This window comes from Saccopteryx leptura, chromosome 1 (assembly GCF_036850995.1).
Source record: "Saccopteryx leptura isolate mSacLep1 chromosome 1, mSacLep1_pri_phased_curated, whole genome shotgun sequence".
NCBI lineage: Eukaryota > Metazoa > Chordata > Mammalia > Chiroptera > Emballonuridae > Saccopteryx > Saccopteryx leptura.
Window position 1 is genome coordinate 271,196,806 of NC_089503.1, and position 24,028 is coordinate 271,220,833.

At 40.2% G+C, this 24,028-nt stretch overlaps 1 protein-coding gene across 9 annotated transcripts in view; it reads left to right on the forward strand.

The window, feature by feature from the left end:
* Nucleotides 1-8,144: 8,144 nt before the first annotated feature.
* The window catches only part of STK38L (serine/threonine kinase 38 like), a 101,303-nt gene continuing 85,419 nt past the window's right edge, over nucleotides 8,145-24,028 (forward strand). For 6 of the 9 annotated variants that reach the window (XM_066353358.1, XM_066353424.1, XM_066353368.1 and 3 more), the window contains exons 1-2: nucleotides 8,145-8,237; nucleotides 13,754-13,828. The gene's annotated coding sequence lies outside the window, so the exon portion shown is untranslated. Of the gene's footprint in view, nucleotides 8,238-13,211; nucleotides 13,312-13,753; nucleotides 13,829-24,028 lie in introns of all 9 variants that reach the window. The other 3 variants (XM_066353379.1, XM_066353414.1, XM_066353432.1) reach the window with 2 other exon arrangements.

Below are 24,028 nucleotides of genomic sequence, written 5' to 3' on the forward strand. Positions count from 1 at the left end.
AAAAAAATGTTCCTTAAATGTGGAGAATCAAGCCTGACCTGTGGTGGCACAGTGGATAAAGCGTCGACCTGGAAATGCTGAGGTTGCTGGTTCGAAACCCTGGGCTTGCCTGGTCAAGGCACATATGGGAGTTGATGCTTCCAGCTCCTCCCCACCTTCTCTCTCTCTCTCTCTCTCCCTCTCTGTCTTTCTCTCTCTCTTCTCTAAAAATGAATAAATAAAAAATTAAAAAAAATTCTAAAAAAAAAAAAAAATGAAAAGCGCATGTATATATTAAACAAAAAGGTAAATGTGGAGAATCCATTCACTATATATTTAACAAAAGAAAAGGGTTTAATTGTGAAACATATGTTTCTGTTAAATCACTTAATATTAATATTAGTGGTAATAATAATAGCTACCTTGAATACAGTGTGAATATTTTCTGGGCCCTATACTAATTTATATTATTACATTTTTTTTTTTTTTTTTGCATTTTTCTAAAGCTGGAAACAGGGAGAGACAGTCAGACAGACTCCCGCATGCGCCCGACCGGGATCCACCCGGCACGCCCACCAGGGGCGACGCTCTGCCCACCAGGGGGCGATGCTCTGCCCATCCTGGGCGTCGCCATGTTGCGACCAGAGCCACTCTAGTGCCTGAGACAGAGGCCACAGAGCCATCCCCAGCGCCCGGGCCATCTTTGCTCCAATGGAGCCTTGGCTGCGGGAGGGGAAGAGAGAGACAGAGAGGAAGGCGCGGCAGAGGGGTGGAGAAGCAAATGGGCGCTTCTCCTGTGTGCCCTGGCCGGGAATCGAACCCGGGTCCTCCGCACGCTAGGCCGACGCTCTACCGCTGAGCCAACCGGCCAGGGCTGTATATTATTACATTTAATTATACTTAATCCTCACAGTGATCCCAATAGGTAGCTATTATTCAAACAGATCTATCTTCAAACCAGTATTCTTTCTTTTTTTATTTATTTTATTATTATTATTTTTTTTTACAGAGACAGAGAGAGAATCAGAGAGAAAGATAGACAGGGACAGACAGACAGGAACGGAGAGATGAGAAGCATCAATCATTAGGTTTTCGTTGCACGTTGCGACTTCTTAGTTGTTCATTGATTGCTTTCTCATATGTGCCTTGACCGCAGGCCTTCAGCAGACCGAATAACCCCTTGCTTGAGCCAGCAACCCTGGGTCCAAGCTGGTGAGCTTTTGCTCAAACCAGATGAGCCCGCACTCAAGCTGGCGACCTTGGGGTCTCGAACCTGGGTCCTTCCACATCCCAGTCCAACGCTCTATCCGCTGCGCCACCGCCTGGTCAGGCAAACCAGTATTCTTTCCATTATGGCAATTGTGTATTATGGTTTGCAAAATGCTTTCACCATACAAAATCATACATCATCTTTGCAGCAACTATTGGGTTAATATTCTCCCATTTTACAGAAGAGGAAATAGGACTTCAGAGAACTCTTTCTGATCTTTGTGAGGTCATACAGACAGTAACAGAATCAGACCCTGGAATAAAAATCCTGTATGGTTCTTTGTTACACTTTGCAGAGTAATAAACATAATGCAAAAGTATAGACATAATATATTTTTCGCCTTTATTTAATGCTTTTCTTCAGGCTTCTTTTTTTCTTTTTCTTTTTTTTCAGAGACAGAGAGAGAGAGAGAGAGAGAGAGTCAGAGCAAGGGACAAATAGGGACAGACAGGAACGGTGAGAGATGAGAAGCATCAATCATCAGTTTTTCCTTGCGATACCTTAGTTGTTCATTGATTGCTCTCTCATATGTGCCCTAACCATGGGCCTTCAGCAGACCGAGCAACCCCCTGCTCAAACCAGCGACCTTGGGTCCCAGCTGGTGAGCTTTTCTTAAACCAGATGAGCCTGCGCTCAAGCCGGCGACCTTGAGGTCTTGAACCTGGGTCCTCCGCATCCCAGTCCAATGCTCTACCCACTGCGCAACCTCCTGGTCAGGCTCTTCAGGCTTCTGATTTACATAGGTGATTTTTCACTTTTGGAGAGAAGTAGCCCAACTCTAGGAATGCTTTAAAGGTGATAAATGGTTAGCAGTTTAGTCAAGCCAGTTAAAAATTAAAGCAGAGATTAATTAGAAGTCATTGTTTCCAGGATTATAAACTGCTTTGCAGAAGGGAATCTGGTGAGAATTCTGAATGGATTGTCATGTGTTTGATTAAATGGTCTAATGAAAGTCTCCTGAAGCTCGCAGAAAGGAGCTTTGTTTTCAAACAAATTCAATTGCATTTATCCCGGGTGGGCTAGAACTTTGTAAATCATGGTTGGTAAAAGAGAAGCCAGGAGTCAAGCATGCTTAGTGTCAAACTGAACAGGCCCATTCAATTTTTTAAAAATTCCATCAACTTTCCATTTTTTTTTCCATAGTAAAAAGTTAATGGTTTTCTATTAGGAGAGTCTTCCAGGAGAACTGAAAAGCACCTATTTTTTTTTTCTCTCTCTCTCCACCTTTTAAAAGAAATCTATTGGTAAAACAATGTACACCATAATCTATTTGTTTTCATAATTACGTTGAGAAAAAACTTTTCTTTTTGTGTATTACTTTACAGTCTTCAAATATACATTTAAATATGTATATTATGAATATATACATACACACATATATGATCTTCAATTAATTTTTATACAAGAGATCTCATTCTATTGGTAGCCTGCTTTAAAAGAACTCCCAACCCTAACAATATATTCTGAATATCTTTCCATGTTAACCATTTATCTACATACTATTTTTAGCACATATATGCTTTTACACTGTATGGATCCACCATAATTTCTTATACTAATCCCAGCTTTATTTTTTATTTATTTATTTATTTATTTTTTTGTATTTTTCTGAAGCTGGAAACAGGGAGAGACAGTCAGACAGACTCCCGCATGTGCCCGACCGGGATCCACCCGGCACGCCCACAAGGGGCGAAGCTCTGCCCACCAGGGGGCGATGCTCTGCCCACCAGGGGGTGATGCTCTGCCCCTGCGGGGCGTCGCTCTGCCGCGACCAGAGCCACTCTAGCGCCTGGGGCAGAGGCCAAGGAGCCATCCCCAGCGCCCGGGCCATCTTTGCTCCAATGGAGCCTTGGCTGCGGGAGGGGAAGAGAGAGACAGAGAGGAAGGAGGCGGGGGTGGAGAAGCAAATGGGCGCTTCTCCTATGTGCCCTGGCCGGGAATCGAACCCGGGTCACCCGCACGCCAGGCCGACGCTCTACCGCTGAGCCAACCAGCCAGGGCTAATCCCAGCTTTATATATCTAGATTAGCTCCAACTTTTCCAGTTAATAATTAATGCTGGGATAAACATCTTCAAAGGTGCATTTCTGCCTATATTGTGGCTGGTCCGATGGTAGTGGGTTATCAGAACTTATTAACTTAGTGTCGTCTGCCTATATTGCTACATGTTTGAGGTGGTGGTCTTCTTAAGATCATTTAATGTATGGGGATTATCACACTGATAGTAATAGCTAACATTCATTGAGCATGTTGTAAATAGGCAAGTGACTTCAAACTAGTTTCTCCGTCTCTAGATTCCAAGTTTTTCTTCTTGCTCAGTGGTTCTTTTGCCTACTATTTGGAATCTGGATTGACTTAATTAATTGTTATTGGATTGATCTTAGGAAAGTCACTACAGCTCTCTGAGACTCAGTTTCATCATCAGTAAACTAGGGATAATAATACCTAACTCACAGTCTTATTATAAAGATTAAATGAGATGGTACAAGCAAACAGCCCAATGCTTGGCACATGGAAAGAACTCAGTAAATGTTAGTTACTCTTACGAGTCTATCCATGGAGCAAATCAGGAATTAACATGACTCTCTTATTCACACGTAAAGGAGTGCTGAACCATCTTGTTTCAATAGTCTGTTTCTATTTTTTTAAATAACATTTTTTTTTCTTTAAAAATCTCTACATCTCCATTATCATTCTTACAATTTTGTCTTTTTATTCTGGATTAGTCTTGCCAAAGTTATTCTAACTTCTTTGACTTTTCCTTTTCTTTTTAATTTTTTAATTGATTTTAGTGAGAGAGAAAAGTAGAGATCGAGAGACAGGGACATCAAGCTGTTCCTGTATGTACCCTGTCCTGGGATCAAAGTCCAGCCTTTGCACTTTGGGTTGATGCTCTTACCAACTGAGCTATCCAGCCAGGACACAATTTTTTTGACTTCTCAAAGAATCAGCTTTTGGTTGTTATTGGTCAAGTTTTGTCTTTTAAAAATAAATTCCCTATTGCATTAATTTCTGCCTTTATCTTTTAGAATTGTATTTTAATTTGTTAATTATAAAGGAATTCACATACATCTGAAAAATAGAGCGAAATAGGAGAGATTGCATATACTATCTATAATATTGTACTTGGTGCACAGAAGGGCTTCTGCTCTAATCTTTACAGCCTTCTACTTTCTTTGGATTTATTTTGTTTTCTTTTTCAGGTTTTCTGATTTGAGAGCTTGGTTCATTTGTTTTTACATTTTTGTATACTCTGTTAAGTAAATTTAAAGCAATAAATTATCCTCTAAATACTATTTTGACCATATCCTATAGTTGCAAAGTTATATATATAGAAAAGCAACTTAGCCCTGGCCGGTTGGCTCAGTGGTAGAGCATCGACCTGGCGTGCAGGGGTCCCGGGTTCGATTCCCAGCCAGGGCACACAGGAGAAGCGCCCATCTGCTTCTCCACCCCTCCCCCTCTCCTTCCTCTCTGTCTCTCTCTTCCCCTCCCGCAGCCAGGGCTCCTTGGAGCCAAGTTTGCCCGGGTGCTGAGGATGGCTCTGTAGCCTCTGCCTCAGGCGCTAGAATGGCTCTGGTTTCAGCAGAGCAGCGCCCCATGGTGGGCGTGCCGAGTGGATCCCGGTGCATGCGGGAGTCTGTCTGACTGCCTCCCCGTTTCCAGCTTCAGAAAAATACAAAAAAAAAAAAGAAAAAGAAAAGCAACTTTACTCATTTGGTGGAAAGGTTTTATTAATAGTAGTTTCCTTCTATTACTATTTACTGCTCTGATTTGTCATTGACATTGTTGTTGCCTATTTACTAATAGGCCTGGAAGAGTGAAAGTAATACTAAAAATCTCTATGGTCCAGGAGCTTACAGTTTTACTGATGCATTCTGAGCGAGGCAAAAGTTTTCACCATAATTTTCATCCTTCTCTCTGGTCTAAAATTTTAGCTTGTCAACCTATATTTAGCATAAATTTGAAAAAGAGGGAATAAGTGAAAGACAGGGGATAAACATTCACATTGAACTATAGGTTAATAAAATTTACCAGTGGCCATGGTATAGATTTGTTACCTGGCTTATTACTTGAACTTTAATTCTAATATCTGAAGAAAATACTGGTAAGAATTTTGGTAGACCTTACAAATAATCTATTATTTAAGACAAATTTTCTTAATCTGGGTTTGTGAACTTTGATGAAAACACGTACATACATACATACATATATATATATATTACATAGACTTACATTTTAATGTATATGTATATTTTTATAGTTTTTCACTAAAACCTAATAGAAAATGAGCATTTCTTTCATTATAACTATAGCTACTATTAACAATCTGTGTCTTTGCCCCCAGTAGAAATCACACATAATTACTACCACATAAAAGTTGTTGCAGCCTGACCTGTGGTGGCGCAGTGGATAAAGCGTCGACCTGGAAATGCTGAGGTCGCTGGTTCGAAACCCTGGGCTTGCCTGGTCAAGGCACATATGGGAGTTGATGCTTCCTGCTCCTTCCCCCCTTCTCTCTCTCTTCTCTCTCTCTCCCCCTCTCTCTCTCCTTTCTAAAAAATGAATAAAAAAAAAAGTTGTTGCAGATATCTCAAAATAATCTCAAAATATTATTTATGTGCATCACTACTGTAAAATTTCTGTAGGTCTTGCTCTTGTTAGAAAATGCATTAGTAAAGAATCAATATAACTACTAGTTATCTAAGGCTATATAACAAACTATACCCACAATTAGTGCCTTAAAACAACAAATATTTATCTCACAGTCTCTGTGGCCCAGGAATCTGGCATAGCTTGGCTGGTCTGTTGGCTCATGGTCTTTTACCAGGCTGTAATTAAGGTGTCAACTGGGGCTGCAGTCGTCTGAATGGGGAGAAAATCTGCTTCCAAGTTCACTTATGTGTTTGTTGGCAGGATTCAATTCCTCATGGGTTGTTGGATTGAGTGCCTCCATTTTTGGTGACTGTTGACTGGAGACCATTCTCAGTTCTCTGCCACATCGACCTCTCTCCATAAGACAGGTCACAGCATGGCAGCTGGCTTCCACCACAGTGAGAGAGCAAGAAAGGAGAACAAGATGAAAGCCAATCTTTTCGTAACTTAATAATGGAAGTGATACCTCATCATTTTTGCTATTTTCTCTTTTTCAGAACCAAGTCACTAGGTCCAGCCCACACTCAGCACAAGACAGGACTACCAGAAGGTAAGAATTATTGGGGAGTCATTTTAGAAGCTGCCTACCACAGAACTATATCACAAAATTACTTTTTAGTATTTTGATAACTATATATTAATGTAATCAATTACCTTTGCAGCCCTAGGTAGTTTATTTTATGCATTTAAGAACACTATTTTGAAAAAGGAGGTGCATAGATTTCACCAAACTTCCAAATTTAGACAAACAGCTTCCATTTCAGTTCAGGCTCCTTCAACAATCTGTTGGGGGAATATGTTTAGAATGGCTTCAATTTAGAAACTGGAGGTCAAAGTTTTAGCCTACCCTATATTATCCTAATCTGATTACCGGAGCTAATCCATATTACTCTAGTTCTATGATAAAAGTATAAAAACATAACTTTGCTATTAAACTCGTCATAAACTGTTCTCAATTTTACCCATGTTAATTAGGACACACACACACACACACACACACACACACACACGGGGAGAGAGGTGTATAGGCCTCTGTCAAGTATGTTTGATCACAATTAAACCTCCTTGTGGTTGTCTATGCCAATTGCCCTTTGAGCTTCCAAATGATCAGATGATATACTGTAGGTGGAACTGATTTCCTCAAGAATACATTAATTACTAGACTAGTGCTTTTCCTCTACCTAAATATGTATGAGAAAGCACCCAGCGTAAAAGAAGAGAGGGAAGTGATATCATGATTCTTCCCTAAGTCTTTTGCATGAGTCACCTGCTCTTGGTGAAACTAAAGATAATGATTGGCATCTCTAACTTACATTTTTTGCAAGCACAGTACCAGCTTCGTATATTATTTTTGTAGTCTAACAGTTAAGGCTATTTTATGAAACCACCAGTACTCAGATTAAAGATACACTTGTCAATGATAATTGGGAGTAATTCTCTTTTATTTGCTTTGTCCAATAAGTTTTCTCCTAAAACCCAAATGCATCATCTTTCTAAAGCCACTACTTCTGCATCATGCTACAGGGAAGTGATTTTGCTCACATTTTTCTGATCTTAATGACAAAGTAGCTCAGTATTGTCAATTATTTTAGATTTTCCAAGGTAATGCCGTCAAAATTTTCATGTTTGCCACCTAAGTTTTTTATGGCTTTTCCAAATTTGAGCCCCTCTCAAGTCTCTAGAATTGAGCCGTAATGAAATGGGAAAGGGTCAGGGAACCTAGGTGGCTTCTGGATCTCCTGGCTACTGACTAAAAATAACTTGGTCAGCCAATCCATTTTCATTGACCATATTTTCTTAATCTGAAAAATGTGTGGGTTTATGGAGATGTATCTCTTAGCCCCTAGCTCTAACACTCTTTGCATTTCATTGTTTAGTCTTGGAAAAAATTCTGAGCACTTTCAGGACAAGTAACTAACATGACAACACACTGAGCCTCTCCCAAGGGAGCTCTGAACCAACACTGAGCAGCAGAGAGAAAGGATGTGAGGTTTACGATGGAGGCGAAGGGGCTCTCCAGTCAGCTCCTCCAGAGCCCGTTAGCTATTCACCAGGTGGTTGTGAGCCGGCAGAAGGCCACGTTGACGAAAGAAGCCTGCTCCCGGCTGTGCTGCGTATGACGTCAGTGCCGAGTCGGACCGGCCCAGCTGCCGGGAAGCGCAGGAAGGAGGACTCGCGAGAGTTCAGGGAGGCTGCCCGAGATCCCGGCGCGGCCGTGGGTCCCGCCTCTCAGGGGCGGAGCGAGGGCGGAGCTGGCGGCCGGGAGCGGACGGGCGCCGGCCGGCTGCGGTCCGGGCGGAGGCTGAGCCGGCCGCAGGCGCGACCGGAGGCAGGTGAGTCCGCGAGTGCGGTGCTCCGCGGCCGAAGCTGGGAGGGGCCGGGGTCGCCGCACCTGCCCCGACTCTGCGAGCGGAAGGGAGAGGTCAGGGTGCCTCTGGGTGTCCGGGAAGAGCTGGGCTCATCTCAGGGCTGGTCATGTCTCCGTTGAAGCTCTGGCGACGGCCTGGGCCCTCCTGTTCCCGGGGTGACACTGGACCCGTGTGTCCGGAGAGATAACCTCGAGCCTGGGGAGGAACCTGTCCTTCCTTGCTCCGTTCAGCCTTTCCCTCATCCCTCGAGCGCGCGGCTCAGGTCCCTGCCTGGGCTCGGTGAACAATAGCAAACGTCGTGGACCCTGACCTGGTGTCCCCCTGCCCCGCTGTCCCGTGCCCTCAGGCCGAGGTCCCGGGAGGAGAGACTGGGGGCATGGCTCTTCAATTGTGTGAGCTGTTTGTGTATCATTCCTAAAAACTGATGCGTCAGGTCGCTGAACATTTCTCAGACACAGGAAAGCCACCAGCTCCCAGAAGCCGCGGAGTGCTCAAAGCCGGTCTCAAAATCTGTCCCTACCCCTGGAAGCGTACACCCTGCTTTTCGACATAATTTTCTCCCACTCCTTTTTTTGCCTTCCCATCTTTTTACTATTGCAGACAAACGAGTGATTGGTATGCGAATAAGAAAGGTTATCCCCGATTGAGTAGGAGACATTTCACCTTTAGAAAGTTGTCGTTGATAGCAAAAGAACAAACTTTATTTTCAAAACCAGTGGCCTCCCGTGTGCTGATACTACTTTTGTGGATCGCTTTTCGGGTTGTAAGTTTAGAGAAAAGATATAAAAAGAAGTTGGGGGTGGGGAGTGAGCTGATGGTGCTGGAAGTAGCAGTGGCTTGTCCAAAAGAGTGACTGTTCTCTTGATAAATACTGAACCAACGCTCTTGTCTATTTCACCTAACTTCTGATAAGTTTTGATAGAAGCCAATTTCCCGAAAAGCCCTTGGTTTTAGCTTTATTATGGCTCAAATCCGAGAAAACAACTTGTGTTTTAATTTATGCCTCCTGGTTGTAGGGAGGTGATCAATGAGGGAGACCTTGTCTTTTGGCTGTTAGGGATGTAGTGGGGGATTAAACTTGTCAGGTTTCCCTGCTTAAAGGCAAGGTCTATTTAAAGCCATTTTATTTATCCACTGAAAGTTTTTTGAAATTCATTGTCTCAGTCATATACATATATATAAACCACTGGAAACCACTTTGTGTTTGATTTACTTTGCTTTGTATATCTCAGGATATATAAAACAATTAAGTTTATTATACTCTCTACCCAGTAGCTGAGAGGTATTGTGCAGTGTGATGACAAAAGTAGGTTTACAGTGTGAGTATGCAAAACAGAGTTCATTCTTGTATTATTGTTTATTAATTATTGTATTATTTTCCATACAAACAACTATAAACCTACCTTTGCCTCAACCTGTATGTGAGTTAACCACTCTGTGACTATGTGAGGGGAGAGAAATTAATCTAAAATATGTTACTAAATTATGGTGGCATTTGTTCTTTGCATAGGTTCATCAAAGTACTTTTATGTGAAAAATTGTAATCTGAAAAGAAGACAGTGTTTTGGTTTGATCTGTCTCAGCTTTGCACTTGGCATTCTACTCCTTGCTAAGATGGCTAATAGTGTTTCCCATTGGTTGGAATGTATTTAAAATGAGAAACAAACAGGGAGTATTTTTTGTACTCCTTTGAAAAGCCCTGCCACTGGGAATGAAAAAAAAAATTAGAAGAACTATGTAAAACAGGTGCAATTATTCTTTAGCCTTTTGTTTTTGCATTTGTTTTAAAGTTGAGAATCAATTTCAAAGAATCCTAGTCAAAGAATTGAGACTAGGACTATTTCTGCACCTAAATATGTACTCTGCAGTTTTTAGGCTGAAAAATTAATTTCATTATAAAACAAAGGAAAGATTGTACTTGGTAGAAAATGGTAACAAGGCAATGGACTCAGCTCCGCCATTTGTTTTCAAAAAAGTCCGTTCCCTCCAAGTAAGAGCAACATCATTGTGTTTACTGAAGTTGGATAATACTTCAGAACATGCTTTCTTAGGTAATCCTGGATATATCGGAGGCTTATGTATGTGTGTGTTGAGTGTGAGTGAGTGGCACTTTGCTAAGACGGAAAAGGGGGCACAAATCAAAGCCAGAAAGATTTACATATTGGTCTGAAGTTAAAATGATTTTATTTTACATATAATGTAGGGTGAATCAAGGAAGCATATTATCATCTAGCATCCCCATGATTACATTAAAATCAGTAGATGGGCAAGTTATGATTAAGTTAGACTTGACATATGCAGAAATTATGCTACTGTTTTTTTTATATTAAGAACACCATGGGCTTTTTGAGAGAAATAAGCTTTTGAAGCATAAGACATTTTTTTTAAAAAGCATAAGAAATTAAAAAAAAAAACTTTAAAAGATGTTCTTGATTAGTAGTTTAAAAATATTAAGTGACTCCTTTTCTCCCCCTCAAAATTTTTTTTAAGTCTTAAGAGAATAGTTATCAAAGTATGATCAATATTTAAGTGTACTGGTTACCTGAAACTCCTGTCTCCAAGTAAAGGTTTGCTAATTAACAGGGTATTATTCAGAACCTTTAGAGAGAGAGAGAGAGAGAGAAATAAAGGGCAAAATTCAACAATATTTGCTAACCATTACACTCAGATGTGGTCTCTGTCTTTAATGAGATAATAATCTAATGGGAGGGAATATCACTCAAATAACTGTAATACACAATGCATTTTTGAAGAAGTCAGGGAGGGATTAAATTCCATGAAGTCAAGACAAGGAAGGCTCTGAGTAGGGAAAGGCATTTGTGTAGATGATTTAGATGAACAAATCATGTGGTAATCTTAATAAGCAAACACTTTATATAATGCTACTTGCTGATAAACCCTTCTGTGTAGTAATTTACCTGGGTTTAAGCCTTACAACAACCATATGGAGTATGTTTTTAATTCCCATTTTGCAGATAGGGTAACTGAGTTACCAATGTCAGATAACTAGAAAAATAGTAGAACAGGGATTGCAACCCAGGAATTCTGGCTTATACATCTATCCCTGTGCTTAACCACTTTCTTTATTTTCTCTCCCATTCTTGACAATCTCTCTGTATTTTCAAAGAATTGATTTGGGAAAACATTTTTCTGGAACCCTAATTTAGGGATCAGTTTTCTAAAACGAGCTCCAAAATAACAAAACCCCAGGTAAATAAGGTGTTTGTTTGTTTGTTTTTGCATGTTAGATATTTGACTAATTTTTGGAAGTGGCTGTGCAAATTAAAGGTAACCATTGGGTGGGACTTTTGATAAGTTTGACTTAGTATCTAGTAGGATACACTTAAGGATTTAGAAATAAGAAGTTATACTTACATTAACTTCTTTGTCTGATGGAATTTTTGAGTTGTATATTTTGGCTTGTAATTTTAAAAGATCATTTAGCACTGTGTATTTTTTGGATTGAATTGTAAAGTTGGACTTTATGTAATGATCGGATGCCAGTCTAAGCCCTTTTAGTTTTTATTACCACAAACAGCTAAATTTATAGTGCCTGAACCAGGATTTTGAATAAAGTGTCGTATGTGTATAAAATGAGAGACGTTCAGTCACTGATACTTTATGTTAGGGCAACTTTGAAAGCTTTTTTGGGATTGTCAAATAAAAAGTGCTATAGAAATGCACCGTGCACATATTGGTCTGAAGTTAAACTGATTTTATTTTACATATAATGTAGGGTGAATCAAGGAAGCATATTATCATCCAGCATCCCCATGATTACATTAAAATCAGTACATTAAATCAAAAATACACAGTAGCATCAGCCTACTTAATAAATGCTGCTTTGTTGAATGAAAGAACCAGTTTATTTTATTTGTTAAGTTTCAGGAATAGTTCACATCTGTTATTGGTTATCTAAGTATTGGGATCCCAATGAACTCAAGTGGATTTACAGATTAGGGAAAAATGGTATATCTAGGCAGTGATAGGGGTATTGCCTATCCATAACTGTCTAGCAAGGTGGGGACCATTCAATTTCTTTCCTAGTACCCTGATTGACTTCAGTTTTAAGTAGAACTTCAAAGGTACAGTCTCTGTGAATGAATATAATAAGTGCTCTCTCCTTGTGTGAGTTGGGTAAATTCTAGAAAACTCCCACAGTAAAATAATTTGTGGTTGCTGAGTTTATTTTATTTTTTTTAATTTTTTAAAAATTTTATTTATTCATTTTTAGAGAGGAGAGAGAGAGGGGGAGAGAGAGAGAGAGAGAGAGAAGGGGGGAGGAGCTGGAAGCATCAACTCCCGTATGTGCCTTGACCAGGCAAGCCCAGGGTTTCAAACCGGCAACCTCAGCATTTCCAGGTTGACGCTTTATCCACTGCGCCACCACAGGTCAGGCTGTGGTTGCTGAGTTTAAAACCTAATGGGAAAAGTAGTAGAACTACAGTCAGGATGTAAAGCCCATTTATTTATGTTATTATAACAAGATAAAAGTGGCAAAACGTTTTTAAAAAAGATTTCTTATATGCAGTTTAAATTAATAGGTGATGGAATACTCTTTGCATTTATCACCCCCCAATTGACAAAATCTAAGCCTGGAATTTAATGGAGTTGTTTGTAAGTTAACTATGGTTTGTTTAAGAAAGTTATGTGTTCCTCTAAGCACTGGGGGTGACTTTTCCCATAATAGATTAGTTTTGTCTACATTGAAAATCCACTGAGATAGGTAGACCCTGCCTTTAGATGGTCTCTGCATGAGTCCTAGGGAAGAACTTAGAAGTTACATTATATAGTGGACTGACCACTCCATTGCTGTTGTATAAATTCAAAGAGGCCTCAAACTTTGGCAGTTTGTCTGTAGCTTACGATAGTAGCACTTGTACAATGCTCAACTTTTAAACTCTTAAATAAACTCTTTGCTGTCCCCTGAATTAACAGTAGAATAGTTGACAACCCAAAATGATGTTGATTCTCTGGCTACACATACCGAAGCTTTCCTGTTTTTCCTGTCTTTTGCTGATTCTTACTGATTCCACAGGTATGGAGTTTTCACGTTAAGTGTGTGTGTCTGCTCTCATGTGCACGGCCACATCCATTGTTTTCTTACCTTTTACAATTATTTGCTCTCTCTTTGTCTGATTCAGGATAGGATTCTGTTCTTCCTAATTTTGGAATACTTTCACTGCTTTTGCAATTACTTAATATGATAGAGTTAATAATGTTTAACACCTTAAAATCAACACAAATGCAATAACTTCCCCAGAAAAAAGAACAAGATGGCAGAGACTTAAATGGCTGTGCATGATTGCTAATACCATCTATTTTTGGTGAGCAGAGTCATAATGCCTTTGCTGTGGGGCCTGGCACACATGAAAATTTAAAAGTTGAAAGTTTGGAAATAGAGAAGCTTCTGTATACATCAATAAGCACATTTTAAAATTTTTATTTTGATTTTTTGATCCTGTTCTCCTTCCATACAGTCATTGACATTCTGCTTTATGACTTGGAGGCATTGGCTTCAGTTCTCTAGATTATTCTGCAATCCTGGAGGCACAGTAAGTAATTTGGACATTTAATGTGAAAATGCTTTGTGTAATCTATATTTCTCATAATAGATAGTAATAGATAAACTTAGTTCTTTGTATGATATATCATCTTCCTCTCTGACATATTCTTGGTTTCTTTTTCTTTCTGAATGTCACCAGTTAGGGTATAGTGTAATAGAGATTTAATCAATAATGTTAACCATTTTCTTGCCATTTTCTATGTACCAGACACTGCTAATACTTTATAAAATATTATCTCATTTAATCACCACAATGACCCTGTGTGCTGTTATGTCTGCTTTAGATGAGGAAACTGGAGCCTAGTGAGATGACAATTATCAGGGTCATATAGGTAGGTAGGAAGTGGAAAGGTTAGCACTTGACCCCTAATATCCAGGTTTGCTTTCTCTTATATTGCTTTATTTTAGTACAAAAACTTCTTTGTTTAATTTACCTCCTTCTTCTAGGCCTACCCGAGTTATCTTTTCTTCCTCCTGTTTTTAGGAGTTTTTACAGTTTTGCATGTCAAACATAAATTCTCTTAGGGGAAAAAACAGAAAAATAATTCAGCTCTATTCATCTTACTTAATTCTTTTTTTTTTTTTTTTTTTTTGTATTTTTCTGAAGCTGGAAATGGGGAGAGACAGTCAGACAGACTCCCGCATGCGCCCGACCGGGATCCACCCGGCACGCCCACCAGGGGCGACCGCTCTGCCCACCAGGGGGTGATGCTCTGTCCCTCCGGGGTGTCGCTCTGCCGCAACCAGAGCCACTCTAGCGCCTGGGGCAGAGGCCAAGGAGCCATCCCCAGCACCCAGGCCATCTTTGCTCCAATGGAGCCTTGGCTGCGGGAGGGGAAGAGAGAGACAGAGAGGAAGGAGGGGGTGGGTATGGAGAAGCAAATGGGTGCTTCTCCTGTGTGCCCTGGCCGGGAATCGAACCCGGGTCCCCCGCACGCCAGGCCAACGCTCTACCGCTGAGCCAACCGGCCAGGGCTTACTTAATTCTTTATTTTAAAAATATTTTAGGTGAGAGGAGGAGAGATAGTGAGGCAGACTCCCGCATGAACCCTGACCCAGCAACCCCATCTGGGACCAATGCTCAAGTATCAAGCTATTTTTAGCATCTGAGGCTGATGGGCTCTGATGGAGCTATCCTCAGCACCCGGGGCCACACTTGGACCACTTGATTTACAAGCTGCAGAAGGGGAAGAGAGAGAGAAGAGGGGGGGGGGGTCACCTCTCCTGTGTACCCTAACCAGGAATCAACCCAGAACATCTATATGCCAGGCCGATGCTCTTTCCACTGAGCCTCTCGTCAGGGCCCATCTTACTTAATTCTCCCATACAAGTACTAACCAGGCCCGACACGCTTAGCTTCCGAGATCAGACGAGTTCGGGCGTGTTCAGGGTGGTATGGCCGTAGACTGTCTTACTTAATTCTAATAGCAAACTTATTTTTTTATTTTTAATTTTTTTTTTACAGGTATAGAGAAAGAGTCAGATAGAAGGATAGATAGGGACAGACAGACAGGGACGGAGAGAGATGAGAAGCATCAATTATCAGTTTTTCGTTGGGACACTGTAGTTGTTCATTGATTGCTTTCTCATATGTGCCATGACCATGGGCCTTCAGCAGACTGAGTAACCCCCTGCTCGAGCCAGTGACCTTGGGTACATGCTAGTGAGCTTTTTGCTCAAGCCAGATGAGCCCGCGCTCAAGCTGGCAACCCCGGGGTCTCGAACCTGGGTCCTTCTGCATCCCAGTCCGATGCTCTATCCACTGTGCTACCGCCTAATAGCAAACTTAAACTCAAGTCTTTAGATTAAAAGTTCCCACAGGTAGTTTGCTAAGGACTCGACAAAATCTGTTGATGAGACACAGTGTTTGCCTTCATCAATTTTAATGATGAAATAAATGATATAATTAGATGTTCTGACATCATTCAAGCCAATTAGGAGCTGAAAAACATCATTGTAGCATAGTATTTTTTTAAAAGGTGTTAAAGTTTGAGTTTTGAGCTTTGTTTTTGGCCAACATTGAGAAGTTGGAATTTTAGTGATGCTTTTAAAATCATGCAATGTTAAAAGTCTTTCATTTTTGTGATTCAGTGAATGATGGTTAAATTGCTGTCTACCTTATTCTGTACACAACTGTTGCATTTAACTAAAGCAATTATGCTGAAGGAATGAGGTAGAGGGAGGACAGACATAATTTCAAACATGAAATTAAAGAATTGGGCATCCTAATAAGGACTTGAAAGGTATCTTATATTAGCACTGTTGCAGAAAAACGAGTGTAGACTTTAAAGAATGAATAAAAGCTGTAAGTATTTCCCTCTGGAAAGTTGTATTATTTGAGAGCTGAAAGAGCTTATTTAATGACTGTTTTTGAAATATTTTCTTCTGCCAGTATATTGTTTAAGTGAATTTAATGTTTACTAAGTTGTGGACATTTTTACTTAAGTATTTGCCCGCTGGCTTGCCCCCATTATGGAAGCACCACACCATGTTTGCCCATCATAATTTTTCTGTATTTGTCAGCAGAGGCTGGCTGCCTGGTTAACAGCACTAGGGAGTTGCCTTTTGTTGTGTTTTTACCGTAGAGATCCAGTTCATTTGGACACATTTTCCAAATCTGGTTTAGGATATTCTTCATATGTCCACTATTATCTAGCCAAACTAAATAGACTTTTTCTATTTTAGTGGCCAGAGTGAAAATATTTCAGTCTTTAATTGCATATATTTGACCCATTGATATTCTTAATACTGGCAAATCCTAAAGGAATTTAAGTGAGGTTAACCATCATAATTCAACATTTATCAACTATTTATATGACACTGAATTAGGTATCATGGCAAAATAGAGACGAGTAAAATACGTTGCCCTTCCATTTAGAGACACATTCAAACAGAAATTTAGGTCCAAGTTCAAACAGGAAGTGATGTCAGGGACTGTGGGAGCAGAGAAAGGAGAGATTGCTTCCTGCTGAAGAGATTAGGAAGTCTTCTTAGTATATAAAATGACACATGGATTTACCATTTAAGAGTGAAGGACATGCCAGGTCAAGGGATTAGCATGAGTTGGATATATCTCTTTAACACCTGATAAATTATTTACTATTTGCTTAATTATTTACTTCTCTCTCTGCCCTTTTGGATTTGAGCCCACTGAGTTTAGAGAACAGGTGTCTTCAGCTTTTCATTCTCTGCATCATCAACTGCTCAGCCTGATACATTTAATTAAAGTTGTACTTTAGTAAGATTACAATGACAGTAGAGTATATGGGATGAATTTGAGGGAAGAGGGCCCAGAAATTGGAAGACCCAATGAAGAGACTAATTTAATCTAGGTCAGGGGTCTCAAACTCACGGCCCGTGGGCCGCATGCGGCCCGCCGAACAATTTTGTGCGGCCCGCAGACTAATCCACGAAGTTCAAAATATTTTGGATAAAATTAAGTAAGCCTAGGGGCCTACTTGTATTTTTCATTTCTCTAGCATCCTAGCTAGATATTAGCTTAGTTAACAGCAGTTGTGATGCGAACTACAGTTTCTGGTCGTTTTGTGACACTGAGTAAACTGCATGTACGATTGTGCTTCACTGTACTGCAGTGAGAAAAGTGTTGCGTAACAGTTGCCTTTTGTAGACCTAGTGCGGCCCGCCGAATGGCTGTGATCTTGCTCTGCGGCCCACATGCTGAGTTGAGTTTGAGACCCCCTGATCTAGGTGATAGATAATGAAGTTCTTGGATGGATGGGTGTTGAGATGTAGGGAATTCTTTCCTTCTATGGATGACCTATGGGGTACGTCCTGAGTACCCGGAGAGGCGGTGATAGGAAGACACAGTGTTCCCTCCGAAAGCCGGCAGGTCACCACACTTGAGTGACCACAGAGCTACACTCAGGTGTGAAAGTACTTGCACATTGCTATTCTAATGAAGGAGCAGTGAGAGGAGCTTAAAGGCAAGGAGCACGGTTTGGGAGCAGCTAAACAGCTCCCCCTGGAGGCGGTAGTGCTTGAGCTTAGACTCAAGGGTGGCTTGGAGCTTTTCAGGCCAACAAGCAGCAGGAGGACATTATAGCCCAGAGCTGTAAAGCTGTTAAGGCAGCCATGAGGACCTAGATTATTTTGGTGTTGGGACACGAGGTTGTATAGGACAAATAAACTTGTCTTTAACTTTTCATTTGCAATTTAAAAAAAATTTTTTACCCAGTTTTAGCACTCTAAGCTTTTGTGTGTCTGTTGCCCCTTGCGGCCTAGTGGAAGCAGCTGTGCTGTGCTTGCCGAGGGCCCCAGCCTGCAAGCACACTGTCAGTGATAAATTGTCTCAAACAGAGAAGGTAAGGATACAATTAGCCAGAGAGAGAAAGAAAGAAACCCATGGCCAGCCTTCTCTTTGATGAATGCATAGAGCAGCTGTGTTTGTAGAAAAAGCATGCAACATCCAAACATAGCTTCAGGAGCACTGATTTGAGGGAAGGGATTGTGGAAGGAACATAATTATTTACCTTTCCCATAAAGTTTTATGGAACCCATAAAAATTTCCCAGAACTATAATATCTTGCTGAAGTTTTTTATTTCTAGCCTTGATTTCTTTTCATCTTCTCTACTTAAACCCTTCCTATATTTAATAACTTGGCATGACTCTAAACTTCAAATAGTGTCAAATGTCATCTCTGGTTTGCCCTCCTCCCCACGTTTTTTGGTTATTCAGAGCCTGTATCTGCAGATCATGACTCTGAGCTTTGTCCAGGTTTGTCTTCACATAGGTTTACTTCTAGAGCCATTTATTTTTTTCTGTCCTATAGACTGGACCACTGAAGCAGAATACAGTTAAGTTGTTTTCTTAGGTCAACCAAAAAGTTGATTGTCGACTCCAATTAGAATTATATCCATTGGATTTCTAGGTTAGGGGTTGGTTAGCAGTTGTGTTAACTTTAGTGTCATTAGTGGTAATAATAAAAGTTCATGGGCACTGCAGGAAGGAAAAGTGAAAGACAAGAACAGGAAAGGAAAAAGAAGGCTTGCAGAGTGGCGGGAGAGGAAGGGTGGGTGTGTACAGTCAGAAGAGATCAAGTTCCTCTAACATCTGTTCCAGGTGCCACTTGGTGGGACCAGTGTCATTTTTAAGATTAAGTCAAACTGCCAATAATCCTTTCTAGAAATACACTGGGTGTGTTGTTATGCCAAAAATGATAGTTTATTTTAATAAAATATTTTGGGGTTTAATGAAAAAAAAAGTATATGTACCTGTGTTTCACTGTTTTTAGAATTGAGCCAAAAGAGGAACAGAAACCCAGCACACTGTAAATATTAGTGAGAATTATAGGTACATTTCTGAAATGTAGTAAAACATTTAAAACTTCCATCCATAAATTATGCACAGTCTTAGTTAGGCAGAAGGTGGCAGAAAGGGAAGGAAAGAATAAGTAGGAACTTGTTTTTGGATAAAAGTGCATTCTCATACCTACCATATAACTGGCCCTCAGAGGAGAAAATAGGATAAGAAATTAGGTGTAGAGCCTGAGCTCTCCTGTCCAGGTAATCCAAGCACCCCTTCCCTTTCAGAAAATAGCATTATCAAACACTAAGAAACTTTAATTTTTCAAAAAAAATTTTTTTTATCACTGGACTAACAAAGCCACAGAGTAAAAATAGGTATGATATTAGTTTTTCTGAATGGTAACAAAAAGTTATTTCTCAGATTGTAAGAAATACTGGATGAATGAACAACTAGGACTCCCTTTCAGAGTGGAAAGATGCTGTAGAAGTCATCTAGTTCGTTTAGTATTGCTTATAGGTTTTAGTTCCTTGCCTAAAGACAAGAAACTTAACAGATCACAAGATAGCAGTCTTTCATTCCCTTGAATGGTTGCTATTCTGCCTTCTGTCCCTAGTCGTCTCTTTTTCACACCTCATACACTTTGGAGTCTGGATGGTCCCATGTGCTCTGTTATCTTCAGTGACCACTCTGCGATGATCACTTCCAGATCTGTATATTTTCCTTTTCTCCCTTTCAAGCTTGAGAGTTCATTGTCCATCTCTTCCTAATACTATAGCTCACCACCTTAGTCTGTTCCACAGGTAACTTGCCCAGGCTGACTTTTATCTTCTCCCTTCCCAGGATCTTTCTTATGTAACTTACCTCTCTCAATGACTGATATTATTCTTTTTTATTGCCCAAGTCTTTTTTGACTTCTCCCTCTTATTTGTCACTCAAATCCAGTTTTTATTAAGGCCTCTTTAATACCTTTTGAATTCTATCTTTGCTCTTTCTCCAGTGTTAGTATTTTCATTCAGGCTCCAAATTGCTGAAATAGCCACCTCCCTTCAACCAGTATTGCCCATCTTCCATGTGGCTGCCAAAGGATTCTCCTAAAATATAAGTCTGACCATAGAACCCCCATGCTTAAAATTTCCAGAGATTCCCCATAGCCTCCTCCAGATTCCTCAGCAAACCATACAAGTCGGAGTCCCTTTAAGAAGTGGTGTGTCTTACTGGTTTTACTAGCCTGATTTTTCATTTCTCACTCTAGTTACTGAACCACTAGCTCTCTCTGACTTTAGGTCTTACATATTACTTCCTGGAATGCCTTTTCCATATTTTTTTGAGTAATTCCTGTGTTTTCTTAGGCACTCTGCTTAGCCATCTTCACTTTTAGGGATGCCTTCCTCGGCTCCCACCTCTTGTCTGGCTTAGGTACCCTTCTTTCCTTTCCCAGAGCATCTATGTGTGTCTCTTCCATGACATGTTTTACGTCATAAAACACATTCTGAGCATTTAACATTTGCCAAGACTCACTGGGCATTTGCTATGTGCCAGGCAAGGAACAGTGGTAATTAGAAAGTTCTTCCCTGCGTAGCTTTCAGCTGGTTCTCATCCCAGAATTAGAGATAATTTCTTATCACCACAGAGTGATATTTGAAGACAGCTATGTTAGATGGTCTCTGTTTCAGACTAAGCATGTTTATTTAATTTATTCAAATATGGATTTCAGACCTTTTACTTTTCTGACCACTTTCTCTGTGTTACATTTTGTTAATTTTCTCTTTTAAAATGTGTGGTTCAGTTTTAGATAAATTTACTGTTGATATAACAAGAGACAGGACTTCACAGGTGGGTTAGTATCTGGCTATGGATAGTCATATAAAAGGTATAGGCCTCCCTTTTCCAGATTCATAAATGTGAGTTTTGTGTGTGTATGTCCAGAAATAAATCAAGATTATGAGAATTGACTTAATGTTTAACAAGTGACCAAGAGACTGACATAAAAACAGGAATGCTAGTTAATGTGTTTATTAATATAACTGTGAGTAGGATGGAAACTTGCATCATTTGGCTAGCACACTGTCACCCCAACAGGACAACCTGCATAGGAAACCAGTTACTCTAATCAGAATGGGTAATCTCAGTTAGGAGTGTCACTAGCCATGATAGCTGGTAAGAGCCAATATGGTCAACCCATTTTCACCTTGGACAGTGTTAGGGGAGTACAGGCAAAATCATGCTTGTTAAACTCCTGCCTTCCCTCTCCCCCTCAGATTAATGCAACACTCTTCTGTTAACACAGTTTTATTTAGCCAGAAGAAAACAACTGACAGGGTTTCATTTTTCTCAATTCACATTTTAATCCTGCCTTTCAGAAGCTATATCCAGCTCATGTTGATTGGTCTTGTGTCTCACACATTTTTCTTGGAATTACTTATGTTAATAGCTAATTTATACCACTCCTTTTGATTCATGTTAATAATACTCTCAGAGGGTGACTAGTTTTCAAATTATGAGGGCACTTTACTTTGTCCTTTTGACTCTAAGGCATTGCCAAGTATTGAAAACTTCTCCAGGTGTGAGCCAACCAGTACAGTGTAGAGCATGGCATTTACCTTCCTTGTCCCTACTGTTACTTGTCTGTTAACTCAGTTTAAGATTAAGATTGTGTTAAATTTAGGGGCAGCCATTTTATACTTTTAATTTGTGTCAAGTTTTATTGAACAAAAGTATTTATACATTTTTAAAAAATGTATAAATAGTCTATTGTAATTTATACTTTGCATTTGATTTTTTTATCCAAATATAATTCTTTACCTTTTCTCTGTTAAGTTTCATTTGATAAAATTAATCTGTTAAAATTGTTTTCAGTTCTTACTGTGCTGTCCTGCTTTTGATTATTCTCACCAGATCTGGCCATTCTCACATTTTGATAAGGATGTTGTCAAAAGCTTTATTAGTTAAAAACACATCTATTAGCCCATTTTTCTTTGTTTTCCTTCCTCTTTCCCCCTCCCCCCAAAATAATTGGAGAGTGGAGCTTATTAAATAACCTTTCAAAGTGTCACATGGATTATTTTTCCTGTAGATTTTCCAAGAAAAAAAAAAGAAGAAATAAAGTTCCTTGGCAAGACTTGTTCTTTTTGAGTTCCTACTGATTTTTAATAATCACCCACCTTTGCCTATTCAAAAACCATCTACTTTATTATCTATTCTAGAACTTTCCTCAGGCTGGTTGGTAAGTACAACAGTTAAAATTTTGTTATGTCCATGTCCTTTTGTAATGTTTGTGCTCTTTCCTTACTTTGAAAGCTTGTGTAGTTTGTCTCCTGCCTTTCAGCAAAGCTCTCTGGTCTTCATAATTCATCAAATAGTACTTGTAGCATTCTGCAGTATGCAGGGTCGTGATGTGTGAACACGCGATCGAGTCTGAAGATTTGCAATGCTTTGGGGTCTGCTCTCTTTGGCCTCGGTAGATTGTGCTTCACTTCTTACATCGCAGCACTCCATTTTTGTTTTCTTCATTCTCTGAGGCTGAGAAAATAGGCCGTGTTCGAGTTGGGAGATGCACACTGGATTGAGAGCCCTCCTCTCTAGTGCAGGGGTAGTACCTACCTCTCAAGGGGGTTACAGAAATATGTAAACCGTAACATAGTAGAGTGTTGGTCTGGCGTGTGGATGTCCCGGGTTCGATTCCTGGCCAGGGCTTACAGGAGAAGCGACCATCTGCTCCTCCACCCCTCCCTCTCTCCCTTCTCTCTCTCTGTCTCTCTCTTCCCCTCCTGCACCATGGCTTGGTTGGAGCAAGTAGGCTCTGGACGCTGAAGATGGCTCCATGGCCTTGTGTCAGGTGCTAAAATAGCTCGGTTGCTGAGCAGTGGCTCAAGATGGGCAGAGCAGAGCATCGCCCCATAGGAGGCTTGCGGGGGGGGGAGGATCCTGGTCTGGGTGCATGCGGGAGTCTGTCTCTCTGCCTTCCTGTTTCTCACTTAAGAAAAATTAAAAAAAAATATGGTATTCAAATTTTGCTAGGTATCCATAGGTTAAGAATTCTAAAACATTACACTTAATGGAAGAAACCTCAAAAAGCCATTGAATAGTCAGTTTCTGAAGTAGCTCTTAATTTTATTAATTTTAATTTATTGTGTTAACGTGGACTCAAGTGTCCTACTTAATATAACTCCCTCACCCCCACCACTGTGTTCCCCATTTTTTTTTTAATTTTTTTTTTATTTTTAAATTCATTTTAGAGAGGAGAGAGAAAGGGAGAGAGAGAGAGACAGAGAGGGAGAGAGAGAGGGAGAGACAGAGAGAGAATGTGGGGAGGAGCTGGAAGCATCAACTCCCATATGTGCCTTGACCAGGCAAGCCCAGGGTTTCGAACCGGCGACCTCAGCATTTGCATTTCCAGGTCGACGCTTTATCCACTGTGCCACCACAGGTCAGGCGAAGTAGCTCTTAATTTTAGAATGATATGGCTAAGTGTATTTAAAACAGATCTGGAATAAAACAAAATAGTTAAAAGATTTTTAAATAGCAAAATAGAAGCAGAGGGTTTTTCCCCCGTCATATCTTAAAAGACCATTTACCTTAACCGACTTACCCAGGCCTTTTATAAATTTTCCAGACATATTCAAAAGCTCCCTTTGTAGCCTTTAATGATTTTCTTAACTTGAGCTCATTGTGGGCATTTTACTTCCTGATGTCCTCCTGTGTCTCTTGTAGGCATCCATGTTATCTGTGCCTTCTATCTTTTATGGTGTCTTTTGAAATCTAATGTCATTGGAGAGTTCTTTGTGCCGCCAGTCTTTTAAGAATCTTCCCCTTTCTCTGTTGGTAATATTCTTTGCAGTATATAACCAGAATTCTATTTTTTATACCAAATTACTGTATTTCAAGTTTTACCCTTTTCTGTGTGACTAGAGTGAATAGGGTTTT